Source organism: Apodemus sylvaticus, chromosome 20, assembly GCF_947179515.1.
Source record: "Apodemus sylvaticus chromosome 20, mApoSyl1.1, whole genome shotgun sequence".
Classification (NCBI taxonomy): Eukaryota; Metazoa; Chordata; class Mammalia; order Rodentia; family Muridae; genus Apodemus; species Apodemus sylvaticus.
The window spans coordinates 42,561,982-42,576,161 of NC_067491.1; positions in this window are offsets into that span (position 1 = coordinate 42,561,982).

The following is a 14,180-nucleotide window of genomic DNA, read 5'->3' on the forward strand; positions in this document are numbered from 1 at the left end:
TGTGAAGACACACCGAGACCAAGGCAACTCTTATAAAGACATTTAATTGAGGCTGGCTTACAGGTTCAGAGTTTCAGTCAATTATCATCAAGGTGGTAGCATGGCAGTGTCTGGGCAGGCATGGTGTAGGAAGGGTTGAGAGTTCTATATCTTATTCCAAAGGGAAACAGAAGACTGGCTTCCAGGCAGTTAGAAGGAAGCTCTCTCAAAGCCTGCCCCCCACAATGACACACTTCCTCAGACAAGGCAACAAGGCCACACATACTCCAATAAGGCCACACCTCCTAATAATGCCACTCCCTGGGTCAAGCATATTCAAACCACCACAGGGGTTCTGTTGGAATATTTCACCTGTGGCAATAGAGATCTCATCTGGAGATGAGAATTCTGGAGCCCAAGGCCCAAAGAGCACTAGGGAAATTCCTGAGGCCAGGGCTTTACTTTCAAGTCTGAGTGTTGGCATATAGGTGTGCTGTTTGTGAAAACCTATTATAGCCAGGCAGTGGTGGCACACACCTTTGATCCCAGCACTTGGGAGGCAGAGGCAGTCGGATTTCTGAGGTCGAGGCCAGCCTGGTCTACAGAGTGAGTTCCAGGACAGCCGTGGATACACAGAGAAACACTGTCTCGAAAAAACCAAAAAAGAAAACCTATTATAAATCCATAAATCTTTGACTGGTTCATTTCTATTTCTGGGGGGGTGGGAGAGTGTCAATTTTGATAAATAACTAAAAATAAGATAACACAAAAGAATATGCAGTCCAGATGGGAAACAATGGTAAGATAGTATGTTTTGGTTAAAATGCATTAGTAGCAATGATTAATATACAAAGAATCCCCAGGCCAATTAAAACATCAGACAAAACACAAATAAGTGCTCATTACAAGATTCACGTGACAGAAAGGATGGAAACAAAGGGATGGAAGAAGGTATGAAAGACTAGCATAAATCCAATGCGTGTCTTGGTCTCATTCCTAATGCTGGGGTAAGATGCTCCTATGAGAAGCAGCTTAATTGAGAAAGGGTTTATTTGGCTCATGATTCTGAGTTACACCGGAAAGCAAGAGAGGGACCCGAAGCAGCTAAGGCGCATTGCCCTCAGGAGCAGAGGGGACTGCATGTGAAGCTGCGTCTTCAGCTTCCTCTACTTACATAGTCCAGAGCCCAAACCAGGGAATGGTGCCTCCCACTTTCAGGCTGGAGCTTCCTTTATCAGTGAAGACAGTCAAGACATATCTCCACAGATATTCCCACAAGCCAACCTACCCTAGTGTCACTGAAATTCTTCCCTGGACGATTCTAATTCATGTCCAGTTGACAAAGAAACTAGAAAAGTAGATTGGCTATAGGCCCTCTGGAGCTAAAGAAGCCATCTGGTAATGCTGCCGTGTTCACAGAAAATGACTTAGCGATTCCAGTGTTTCATGTTCCTCATAAGAGAGATTTAAACATATAAAGCAAATGTTCTGTTATAGACAGCCAAAGAAAAGGTCAACACTTATAATTTTGTGGAAGCACTGAATGTTCCTCTCAATAATTGGTAGGGGAAAGGCACAGTCTTCTGTTGTCTGTCTAGTTTGCTAAGAAATTTTGCTTTGTTTCAGTCAGGAGTGAGTGGGTGCTTGAGCCCTGTTAATTGCTTTTGCTGAATCCACTGAGATTGGTTTCCCCCTTTAAATCTATGAATATAGAGGTTCGTATTGATTTTTAAATGTTAAATCATCCTGGCACTCCGAAGAAACCTCATTATCTTGGATTTACTTTGCTAGTGTTTGGGATTACTTCATCTAAGTTTATTAGAAAGGTTAGTTATTAATTTTCCTTTCTTTAGAATCTTCTTTCAGTATCTGAGTATGAAAGGTTAGGCAACTACAGGAAACAAAGTTGAAATGTGTCCAACAGACTTAGATGCCCCTAGGGACATCTATCTATCTCCAAGGTGGCTGACTTTGCTTTGGGTTCCGCACAGGGACGGCGTGAGCTGGATCACTTTAATTCTAACAGTAAATGCTGTGGGTCATGGGGGAGGGGTCCATGGGCTATAACTTTGCAGAGGATCCTGCTTCTTGTTCCCAGTGTGCTCAAAGAGACCTCCAAGGAGATCAGCATAGAACTTCAGCCAGTCTTGGGACTTCAACCCAGGATGTCACCCATACACTGGTCTCTGTTTAGCAACGTTGGCTGTAGAAATTTCAGATTTCCGAAGCTCTCCTCCCAGTTTTTAGCTTCAATATTCCAGATCTGGCCCAGTGTGAGTGACTCTGTCTCTGTCTGTGAGGAGAGCCAAAAGCTAAAAGCTCTCCCGGTTTCTCTTGTTTCCTATCCATAGTCAGAGTTAGAACATTTCCCAGAAGCTGGTAGCATGATGATTAGTAGGTCCTTCATGCTCCTCCATTCTAGAAGGATACATCTTCCTGGTTCTGATCAGTTCCCCGCTCTCAACCAAACCATGCTTTATTTCACATAACATTTGACAAAGCACAAGGTTATGAGAATCCACAAGATCCTTATGCTGTCTGTTCTCATATCTGTTTTCTTCTTCCCCAAAACATCTCTTCTTCTTTCATGTCTCTTCTCAACTTTCTCAGTTTGTTTATAAATATGCACTCACTCTTCATGCACATGAAAAAAGCAATTATTTTGATTTATCATTCATGTTTTTGTATGTGTGCATATGTGTGTGCATGTATGTGAGGGTGTGTGCATGTGTGTGAATGCAAGAGACCAACCTCCTTTGTAAATCCTCAGTTGCCAAACACCTTAGCTTTTGACACAGGGTCTCTCACTGGGCCCTGGGAGCTTTCCAAATAGGCTGAGCTGGTTTGTCTACAAGCTTCAGAAATCCACTTGTTTCTGTTTCTCCAGTGCTGAGATTAGAATTGTGTACTAGTGTATCTGGTGCAGGCACACTCACATGTACACACACACACACACACACACACATAATGGATTCTGGGGATTGAGCTCAGGTCTCTGTACTTGCATGGTGGGCACTTAGTAACTTTTCAAATGAGCTACTTTTACAGACCTAGGAATTCTTTGTCTTTGAATGCTATTAATGTTTTCAAGAGAAGCTTTAAAGGTTTGTGTATGTCCAAAACTCATGTTGAGTGTAATCCCCATGGTGAGGTATTAAGGGATAGATATTTAATCTAATTATGTGGCTTAGAAATAGAATCTTCTGGAGGTTTTAGGATTACATAAAACTATCAAGGGGGAGCACCCTAGATTGGACACCGGTGGCCTCATGAGAAGAGTGAAAGAGATCAGAAGGGAAGCAGATGTGTGTTTCCTGTCTCTTACCATAAACTGCCTCATGCTACCTAGGGACTCTGTCAATAAAAATGTGGGCCCTTGTACCCCTGGAATGGTAAGCTAATTAAACCTCATTTCCTTATAATTTAGACAGTTTGGTATTGTGTTTCTAGCAACAGAAAATGAACTAAGACAATATTGGTACTAGAATGGAGTTATTACTATATCTAAAAAAATGTGGGGTGACTTTGGAAATGAGGCATGGGCATAGCCTGGTAGAATATGAAAAAGAAAACTAGAAAGAGCCTAGAGTTCTGTACGCAGAGCTAATTCTGGTGATGTCTCAGAGGACAAAAAGACTGGGAAAATGGTCTCAAGAAGAAATGGAAAAGACTGTTAAAGTGTACTATCTACCACCCTGGGCATATGATTACATGAGACTTGTACCCCTGTCCAAGCTCTGGGCTTTGGAGGAAGCTGCAGTTGGAAGGACAGCCTCATTTGTCCGACTGAGTACCTGAACAAGAAACACCGAGGCTGGATTATTTGAACTGCTGTAGAGTAGGACCCAGAAGCAATATACATCCAACCTAAAGGCAGAATGCATAATGGCCAGGGAAGCAGAGTGGGAACATTTTAAACCTTCACTGTAAGACCAGAGTGGGAAAGTTACATCTTTAAAACTGCCTGCTGCAAAGATCAGCATAGATTTAAAAGGAGACAAAGTTTTCCATAAAGATAATGAGGAAGAGGTCTAGAGGACATCTCAGAGATAGGTGGCTCTCTTGAGGACATGTGCTTCTGGTTTTTTCATTACAGGCTGTAGAGCTAGGACTTGGTTTTGGTGAGCATATCCATGGTCATCTCCACAGGCATGTCATGGGGCTACCTGGAATTGTCTTCCTTGCTTCCTGGCAACGTGCCTCACCACTGAATTAACAATGCTTTAAACAGGCCCAATTACAGCACATATTGTTTCTCTAAAGAGAGCATGTGGTAGACCTTGGATATAGTAGTGGTTCTACAGACTATGTGGTATATAATAATCTTGTCTCTAGCCTTCTTTCCCTGCTGTATATCTGCCCTTTGGTGTTTGAAAACAATTTCTACGACTGAAGAGTTGGGGGATCTTTCTTTACTAACTTTGTTGTTGTAGAGTATTAGTTGTTGTAGAGTAAAAATGATATTCTGGTTGAAAAACTAGGCTTCAAGAGGTAAGGTATCATGGCATATATCTGAACTTTCAGCCCTCAGAGAACTATAGAATAGGAATCCTGAGTTTGGGGCCATCCTAAGCTATATAGTAAGATCCTCATCTTGAAAAGCACCCTCCCCTTCCCAAGAAAAAGAAAGAAGAGAAAAAATCTTGTCTCAATTGTCTTTTGACACACACATTAAACACATGCACAAGCACATCTAGCACACATTTGTACACACATATGCATACCACACATATCCCTGAGAGAGCAGTTGCTCCAAAAAGAAATAAGAAAAAATATATATGGGATAGAGATGTTGATTGGTGTTTGCCAGCTCAATGCAAACTAGACTTATTTGAGAAGATGGAATCTCAACTGGGAAAAAATGCCTCCATGAGATTGACCGGTAGACAAGTCTGTGGGGACATTTTCTTGATTAATGATCAATATGAGAGGACCCAGCCAACTGTGGGTGCTGCCATCTCTGGTAGGTGGTACTGAATTGTTTTAAAACAAGCAAGCTGAGTGAGACATGGAGAGCAAAACAGCAAGTAGAGTTACTCCATGGTCTCTGCTTCAATCCTGCCTCCAGGTTCCTGCCCTGCTTGAGTTCCTGTCTTGTCTTCCCTTAACAATGTACTTTAATGTGGTCGGTAAACCCAATAAACCCTTTCCTCTCCAAGTTGCTTTTGTTCATTGTATATATCTTAGTAACCGAAAGCAAATTATGACAGACCTTTAACCAAGCTGCTGACTCAACCCAGCTTAGTGTGAGGAGAAACTAGATATAAGTACTGCTATGTCCACTGAGATGCTTTCAGTTGTGTCTTGTGCTATGCAAGGTCCATTTCTTGTCCCACCTCTGTCCCAGCTGCTGTTCTTCAGACTGTCCACACATCTCATCTAGATTTTCAATGGCTTTTTAACTAGGCTTCCCACTTTCCTACATGGCCACTGCCTATGCAGACATTAGAGTTGTTTTCTATGCAATTGTGATTGTCCAAAAGAAGGGGATATTATTTGATATTGGGGATATTGAAGGGGATATTTTCCTTGGTATGACATCTTTGTCCTTCTTGCAGACTTTTCTCCTATTTGTCCACATATCCCATATCCAATGTGCCAATCTCCAGATCTCGGGTAGGGAGGTGCATGTGTGGATGGGTTACGCCTTTTCATAGCTCCCTGCTTTTACCTTTCAAACACTATCAAATTCTAGGATACTATTTACTGTACTTACATTTCACTTCCTTGATGATATCTTTCTTTGACCTAAAGGCAACCCTATTTTCTTCTGGGTATCCAAAAACGTGTTCTCTAGCTGTATAGTAATTTTTGTAGAATTATGATGATGATTTGTCTCCAAGTCTGTATCCTCACTAGCCAGAAGTGACCCTTAAATTACCCTGGTCAAGACAATGTCCAGTGTGATGTGAACTGCTCCACAGAGGTTCAATACCATCTCTTTATATAACAGCCATTGAACAATGATGGGTGCATATATTAATTCCTGTGTTGTATAGATGATACTCATAGTAAGCCTGAAATCTGATTAATCATAAACCTTTCATTCTTCACATCAACTAACAGTTCTTCATAATAGTGAGGTAGGTTCATGTATATAGCAAAATGACAATATGATTGAAGATAATTGGCATATCCCTGATACAGATATTGTGGATCCTATTCACGTTAATCTAAGGATGAGCTCACTAAATATTAAAAAACTGTCAAAAAATCAATTATGCCTCATTCTGTATTCAGACAAATTGAAATTCTCAAAATTTGTTTCAAGTACGCCTTATGTCAAAAGACACCTACTCTAGTCTTTGAAAAGCAGTCAAGTGAGAAAACATTTATTTCTTATTTTAAAAAGATGAAGAGCACACCAAATTTTTATCTGCCAGATGATACCTAAGATTATCTGGATTTCTAAATATTGCCACAGGTATTGAGCCCTCCTTCAATAGCACAATTATTGACATTGATGCAAAAAAAAAAAAAAGAGAGAGATTTGTCTTAAGTGTCACAGGAGTGAAGGATTTGGGTCTGGAACAAGGGCCACATGCAGAAGTTGCTGCAGAGAGGTAGGTGAGACTGGGGGCAGGGCAAATCAAGATAGGAGTTCCACTTCAGTCTATGTGTGCTTGGCTGTACACTACAGAATGAGGAGAACCGTGTCCACACTCCTAGTTAGATGTTATCAGAAGCTATCATCTGTGCCTTTGCTTTGTGAATGTGACTGCCATTCCTTTTTTCCCATCAGGCCTATCTTTCCAGGGAAGGAGAGTACTGCTTCCTTGGCTAGGGAAGGAGATGATTAGGTAAGTCTATAAGCTATCCCCAGATCTGGAAAGTTGCTTTGAACAGGTTTCTCCCAGGATTAGTGGTAGATATTCTAAGATACTGTCCCGGGCTTAGCAATATTCACACAAGACTCTGTTCCAGCCTTACTTCATGGGAGGCACTCCATCTGGAAGGCTCACTTCTAATCTTTTGTCTTAATTTTTAATTATGAATTAATTTGATGAACAGTAAATCATTCCTTTGTGATAAGCACTAGAATAACATAAGCTCATCGAGTATCAAATACAGATATATTGGCACACAGCAGCAGCTCTTCTCTTAAAGCGAATAAAAGACAGTCTGCACTATAGCCAAATATGGGTGACCATGGCCCTGGCTCAGCTTTAGATCACCCTAAATACCATCTTCTAACAGTATAACAGTTTTGTGAGGGCTTTTATAATTATAAAAAACAAACAAACAAAAAACCATAAACCAAGGCACTTTAAAAATACATAGATGAAACCAATCAAGTAGGGGAGTTACAGCAAAATGGAAGAATCTGCTGCAGGTTTTCAAGGCTCTCTGATAACATTCTTAGCTTTGGGCATGGTATAAACTATAGTATGCTCATACCTCCCCAAAAGGTTTCATATGATAGTCACAAAGATGTTAGGTCAGGCAAGCTTCGTGGTTTGCCCTTCCTGGCTTCCCTAGCTACCTTCGTTACATGACCCAGGCCCACCTGCACAGAGATGATACAGCCCACAGTGGGCTGGGCCCTCCTACATTAATTACCAGTCAAGAAAATGTGGCAGAGCCTTGGCCATAGACTAATTGGATAGAGACAGTTTCTCAATTGAGTTCCCTCTTCTGATGAGTGATAAGTTGACAACCAAGTTCAACTTAACACTCATCTGAAGAGGAAACTCAATTGAGAACTCAACCGTCACTCCTTGGTTTTCAGTATTAAAGACATGTAGAGATATAGAGTTCCCAACATCCAGTGGGGGTCTCTTCTCTTCTACTAACCTTTATTTTGGAGGCAGATTCTTTTATAGTCAAAGATTTATGTATCCTTTTTCATCTATGGTTTTTATCCTTTCCCTTTGCATTTGTTTCAGATGCCACTGCATTCTTTTTAGAATTATTTATTGTTATTTCATGTGTATGAGAGTTGTGCCTGCATGTATGTATGTGTGCCATGTTCATGTCTGGTGCTTCTGGGGATCAGAAGAAGGTATCAGATCCCCTGGAACTGTAGTCACAGAAAATTGTGAGTTTCCATGTGGGTGCTGGGAACTGAACCCAGGTCCTCTACAAAAGCAGCAAGGGCTTTTAATTACTGAGCCATCTCTTCGGTCCTCTATTGTGCTTTTCAAACACAGCATCAGTCTCTCATCATCCTTGTTCACCATTACTATCTTTTTCTTTTAAGGATATTAAACGATATTTAAGGATATTATTTTCCTAATAGAATTTCCTTCAGTGATTTATAATCATCAGATCTAGTTAGACAAAACACAGACCACAGCCTCATGAATGGGAATGGAAAAGGAGCTTGAGAGAAGGATATTATATAGAGATTTGGTTGACCAGAGATGGATGGCAGGAGCAGGAGTGTCTTGCTTTCAAAGCTATAAAGTTACAGTTGCACCAGATGTGTTTATCATGTACATGTCATTTAGTATATAATCAAGATAAAGAGTTTTACTGGGAACATGATCCCATGCTCATGGATCGGCAGGATCAATATAGTTAAAATGGCCATTTTGCCAAAAGCAATATACAGATTCAATACAATACCCATCAAAATCCCAACTCAATTCTTCACAGAGTTAGAAAGAGCAATTATCAAATTCATCTGGAATAACAAGAAACCCAGGATAGCTAAAACTATTCTCAGCAACAAAAGAAAGTCTGGGGGAATCAGTATCCCTGACCTCAAGCAATACTACAGAGCAATAGTGTTAAAAACTGCATGGTATTGGTACAGTGACAGGCAGGCAGATCAATGGAACAGGATTGAAGATCCAGAAATGAACCCACACACCTATGGCCACTTGATCCTCGACAAAGGGGCTGAAAACATCCAATGGAAAAAAGATAGCCTTTTCAACAAATGGTGCTGGTTCAAATGGAGGTCAGCATGCAGAAGAATGCGAATTGATCCATCCTTGTCTCCTTGTACTAAGCTCAAATCCAAATGGATCGGGGACCTCCACATAAAGCCAGACACTCTGAAGCTAATAGAAAAGCAACTGGGGAAGACCCTTGAGGACATCGGTACAGGGAGAATGTTTCTGAACAGAACACCAATAGCATATGCTCTAAGATCAAGAATTGACAAATGGGACCTCATAAAATTACAAAGTTTCTGTACGGCAAAGGACACCATCAAGAGGACAAATCGGCAACCAACAAATTGGGAAAAGATCTTCACCAATCCTACATCAGATAGAGGGCTAATATCCAATATATATAAAGAACTCAAGAAGTTAGACTCCACAAAACCAAACAACCCTATTAAAAAATGGGGTACAGAGTTAAACAAAGAATTCTCACCTGAAGAACTTCGGATGGCAGAGAAACACGTTAAAAAATGCTCAACTTCATTAGTCATTAGGGAAATGCAAATCAAAACAACCCTGAGATTTCACCTTACACCAGTCAGAATGGTTAAGATTAAAAACTCAGGAGACAGCAGGTGTTGGCGAGGATGTGGAGAAAGAGGAACACTCCTCCACTGCTGGTGGGGTTGCAAATTGGTACAACCACTCTGGAAATCAGTCTGGCGGTTCCTCCGAAAACTGGGCACCTCACTTCCAGAAGATCCTGCTATACCACTCTTGGGTATATACCCAAAAGATTCCCCAGCATGTAATAAGGATACATGTTCCACTATGTTCATAGCAGCCCTATTTATAATTGTCAGAAGTTGGAAAGAACCCAGGTATCCCTCAACAGAAGAGTGGATGCAAAAAATGTGGCATATATACACAATGGAGTACTATTCAGCCATTAGAAACAATGAATTCATGAAATTCTTAGGCAAATGGATGGAGCTGGAGAATATCATACTAAGTGAGGTAACCCAGTCTCAAAAGATGAATCATGGTATGCACTCACTAATAAGTGGATATTAACCTAGAAAATTGGAATACCCAAAACATAATCCATACATCAAATGAGATACAAGAAGAAAGGAGGAGTGGCCCCTTGTTCTGAAAAGACTCAGTGAAACAGTATAGAGCAAAATCAGAACAGGGAAGTGGGAAGGGTCGGGTGGGAAAACAGGGGGAGGGAAGGGAACTGATGGGACTTTCGGGGAGTGGGGGGTCCAGAAAAGGAGAAATCATTTGAAATGTAAATAAATATAGCAATTAAAAAAAAAGAAAAAAAAGAAAGAAAGAAAAAAGATCCTTCCATCATAAATGATTGCCAGTGACTCGGGATTTCATGTCACAGTCCACACCAGTTACAGCAATGGCTTACTTGGTACCAGGTTATCAATGCCAGGGAGTTGTCAACGCCATATAATTTCTAAGGATGTGCCCACTCAAACAACTGAGGCAAGGAAAACAGACTGTTAACTATTTCATGAGTGATTGTGTCCTGTGAAGAAACAGGCTCTTCCAGGTGTCTCTTTCTGGATGTGTTGATCCTCGAAGCTGATCTATTTCCGCAACTGTTTACATTCTTCCTCTGAAAGCAAATGGTTCATTAAAAGAAAACCCAAAAGCAACAAACAAAACAAAACAAAAAAATACCAAACCCCAAAATTAAAATCAACAACAACAACAACAACAACCTTCTGAGAATAAAAATCTGCACAACAACAATAAAAAAGTTACATATCCTACTCTGAAGTAGTCTAACATCTTGAAGCATGTTGCCATCACTTTACACCAGTGGACAGTTACAATTTGCTCTTTCTAGGATATGCTGTTACCTGATGAATGATCTAAAGGCCTAGATAGCTAAACTATTTGATCAAAATTATTAAAAAGCAAAGCAGCAAGCAAACAAAACAAAGCAAAACACCATAGGGCTGGGGAGACGGCTGGCTGGATGAAGTGCTTTGCACACGGGTGTGACGACTGATGTACGTAGGACCCATGCAAAAGCTGGGCAGGCATGGTGGCCCTGTGTAGTGCCAGAACATTGGAGGCAGAGACAGAGGATGCCCTGGACAAGCTAACTGGCTACAGTAGCTGAACTGGCAGGCTCTGGGCTCAGTGAGAGAGAATGTTTCAGTAATTAAAGTGGAGAATAATGGGAAGAGATACCTAACCTTAACCTTTGCTGCCTACATGCATGCACATGCACACACACACACACACACACACACACACACACACATTTATGTACAGTCATGTGTAATCATACACAGGTACACAAAACACCCAGCACAAAAACCAACCAACCAAACACAGCAACCATAGCAACACAAATACATTTTCTTTTCCACTGAGGCCAGATAAGTCCTATAGTGACTGATGTGTCAGAGGTGGAAGGTGACACTCCTGGGGGCTCCCCCTTATCAGAGGAGAAAGGGAGGGGAGAATGGGGGGAGGAGCTTCGAGAGGGGAGGACTGGAAGGAGATGGGGTGCTGATATTGGAATGCAAAGTAAGTAAATGAATTAATTTAAAAATATATTACTTGGTTTATAGTCGATTAATATCCTAGTTTTTGCATATTCATCACCAGAATCCGCAGTTTCAACTAACTCATATTTATTCCTTTCAGTTTCTCTATCTCAGGAGCCTGGGGTGGCTACACAGCCAGCCACCTCCCTTGCCCTTCCCTTCAGAGTGTTGGCCAGGGCATTCATGCTCATTTGTGGGCTGGGCTGGTATCAGTTGGATACATGTCATCTGGGGCAAGACTGGGGCAAGTACTGGCTGGTTTTGTGTGTCAACTTGACTCAGGCTGGAGTTATCACAGAGAAAGGAGCTTCTGTTAGGGAAGTGCCTCCATGAATTCCGACTGTGGGGCATTTTCTCAATTAGTGATCAAGGGGGAAGGGCCCCTTGTGGGTGGTGCCATCTCTGAACTGGTAGTCTTGTGTTCTATAAGAAAGCAGGCTGAGTAAGCCAGGGGAAGCAAGTCAGTAAGTAACATCCCTCCATGGCCTCTGCATCAGCTCCTGCTTCCTGACCTGCTTGAGTTCCAGTTCTGACTTCCTATGGTGATGAACAGCAGCATGGTAGTGTAAGCTAAATAAACCCTTCCCTCCCCAACTTGCTTCCTGGTCATGATGTTTGTGCAGGAATAGAAACCCTGACTAAGACAACCTGAAGGTCGAGTTGTTCTAACTTAACTTAGGCTAGAGAGGTCTGAATCAGGTTCTGCAAAGCCATGTGCATCCCCATTACTACTGCATGCTAGGGGGAGGGGCTATGCATGGAGAGACGATGGCTTGACTTAACTTTTAGAAATGAGGTCCCTGAAGTATGGCGGAAGAGTGTAAGGATGGCCTCATGCTGATGAACACGCTTAGGAAACCATCTTAGAAGCACAGGATGTAAACCATGGCCACATGAGCAGGAATGGAGAGGGAGCTTGAGACAGCACAACAGATTCATCGGATAGAGGTCTGGTTGACAGGAAATGGACCGGTTAAGGCAGAAGAAGCACCTTGCTTCCAATCCTAGAGGAGCGGATGCTCTCAGAATTACAACAATATGACCAGGATGTTCTCTTTGGTTGCCATGTAGACACTGAATGGCCAGCTAGACTCATTTGAGGTCTCGAGTTCATAGAAATCTCTGTTAGGACATAATAGGGTTTTCTATGCATTTGACAAGGGATCTGTGGCAACTTTCCTCAGAACACTGAATGGTCTTTGTCTAGAGATGAAACAAACAGGTAGAAATGCTTGTCAAAGGGATAAAGACCTTTGCTTTATGTCATACTAAAATGAGCTCAAAATGAGAGCTCAAAAGACCAAAATTTTAAATCTGAATCACAATCCTCTAGCAGCAGGAAACATAGGGATACATTTTCTTGAGTTCGGTTTTGTCAATGTCCCCCTTTTTCATACGAGGCACTGAAAGCGCCCAAATGAAAAGTGATAATCTGGACACGGTTGAAGTTAAAAACGTATGTGAAAAGATGTTACAAAGAGAGAGAAAAGATGACCTACAGGATAGAGGGTGGTATTTGTAAATGAGCAGCTCATAGTCAGAATGTATGAGGAAACCATAGAACTCAACAAGAGACCTACAGTATGGTTAAAGCGGGCAAAAGGCTAAAAGGAACATTTTGCCCCAGATGATGCACAAATGTCTAACAGGCACACAACAAGCATATTCCTATCATTGGTCATTAGGAAAGTCATAGCCTGGGAAAATACCACTTCAGTCACACTAGGAGGCCACTGTGCTGTACTATATCACATTTTATAACTGTGGTAGAGTACCTGATGAGGGAGCCTGAGAGGAGGAAAAAATTAGTTTGGCTCCCTTGTTACACTGGGATAAGACAGAAAGAGCATGGAGCAGGAAAGCTGTTCCCTGAATGGTGGCCAGTGTGTAGGAGCTCTAAGGACCACCAGACATCCTCACCATCCCAAGAGATACACCCCCACTTGCTGACTTCCTCCAACTAGTCCTACCTCCTAATGGTTCAGTTAGCCAAGCCTCATCAACAGATTAGTCCATGGGTGAAATCAGTACCCTCACATCAGCCCCTTCTCCGTGTCACCAGTGGGGAGGCAAAGTTCAACAAATGAGCCATTTGGGGGGACACTTCAAAGCAGCCATAATTGAAGGTGCAGAAAAAATAAAATAAATATTGACAAGGATATGAGGAGGAATGGCCCCTCACACATTGCCAGTGGGGATGTAAACTGGTACATCGCTTTAGAGAAGAAGTTGGCAGTGTGTCAGTATGTCAAGCATAAGAATCCTTAGAGTCCAGCCATTCACCTTCTAGGATATACCCCACAAAACTAAAAGCAGGGTTTGAGAGAAATAGTGCACAATAGGACTCCAAGCAGCACTGTTCTTGATGGCTGAGAGGTGAATCCAAATGTCTTTCAGCAGACAAATTCATCAACGAAAGAGCATCTCCAGATAAAGCACGCTTCTCCAGCCACACAAGGCAGACAGATGGCTAGGTACTACATGCATCCATTTACACGAGCTATCCAGGCGGAGTCCATAGACACTGAGCATACTGGCAGTCTCCAGGGAACAGGGGGCTGGGGAAATGATGGCTTGTTTATAGTAGGTTTGTATTTCTATATTTTGGTGATGATACAGTTCTGGGATTTGATAATGGTGATGGTTGAGTAATACTTGGGTATGCTTCATTGTACTTTAAGATGGTCATGTTTATCTTCTCCATGTTATATTGTATTTAAAAAGATAATGAGACATTATTGGTGTAGTTTATAATATCACTAGGAGACACAATCTCACAGCAAACTCA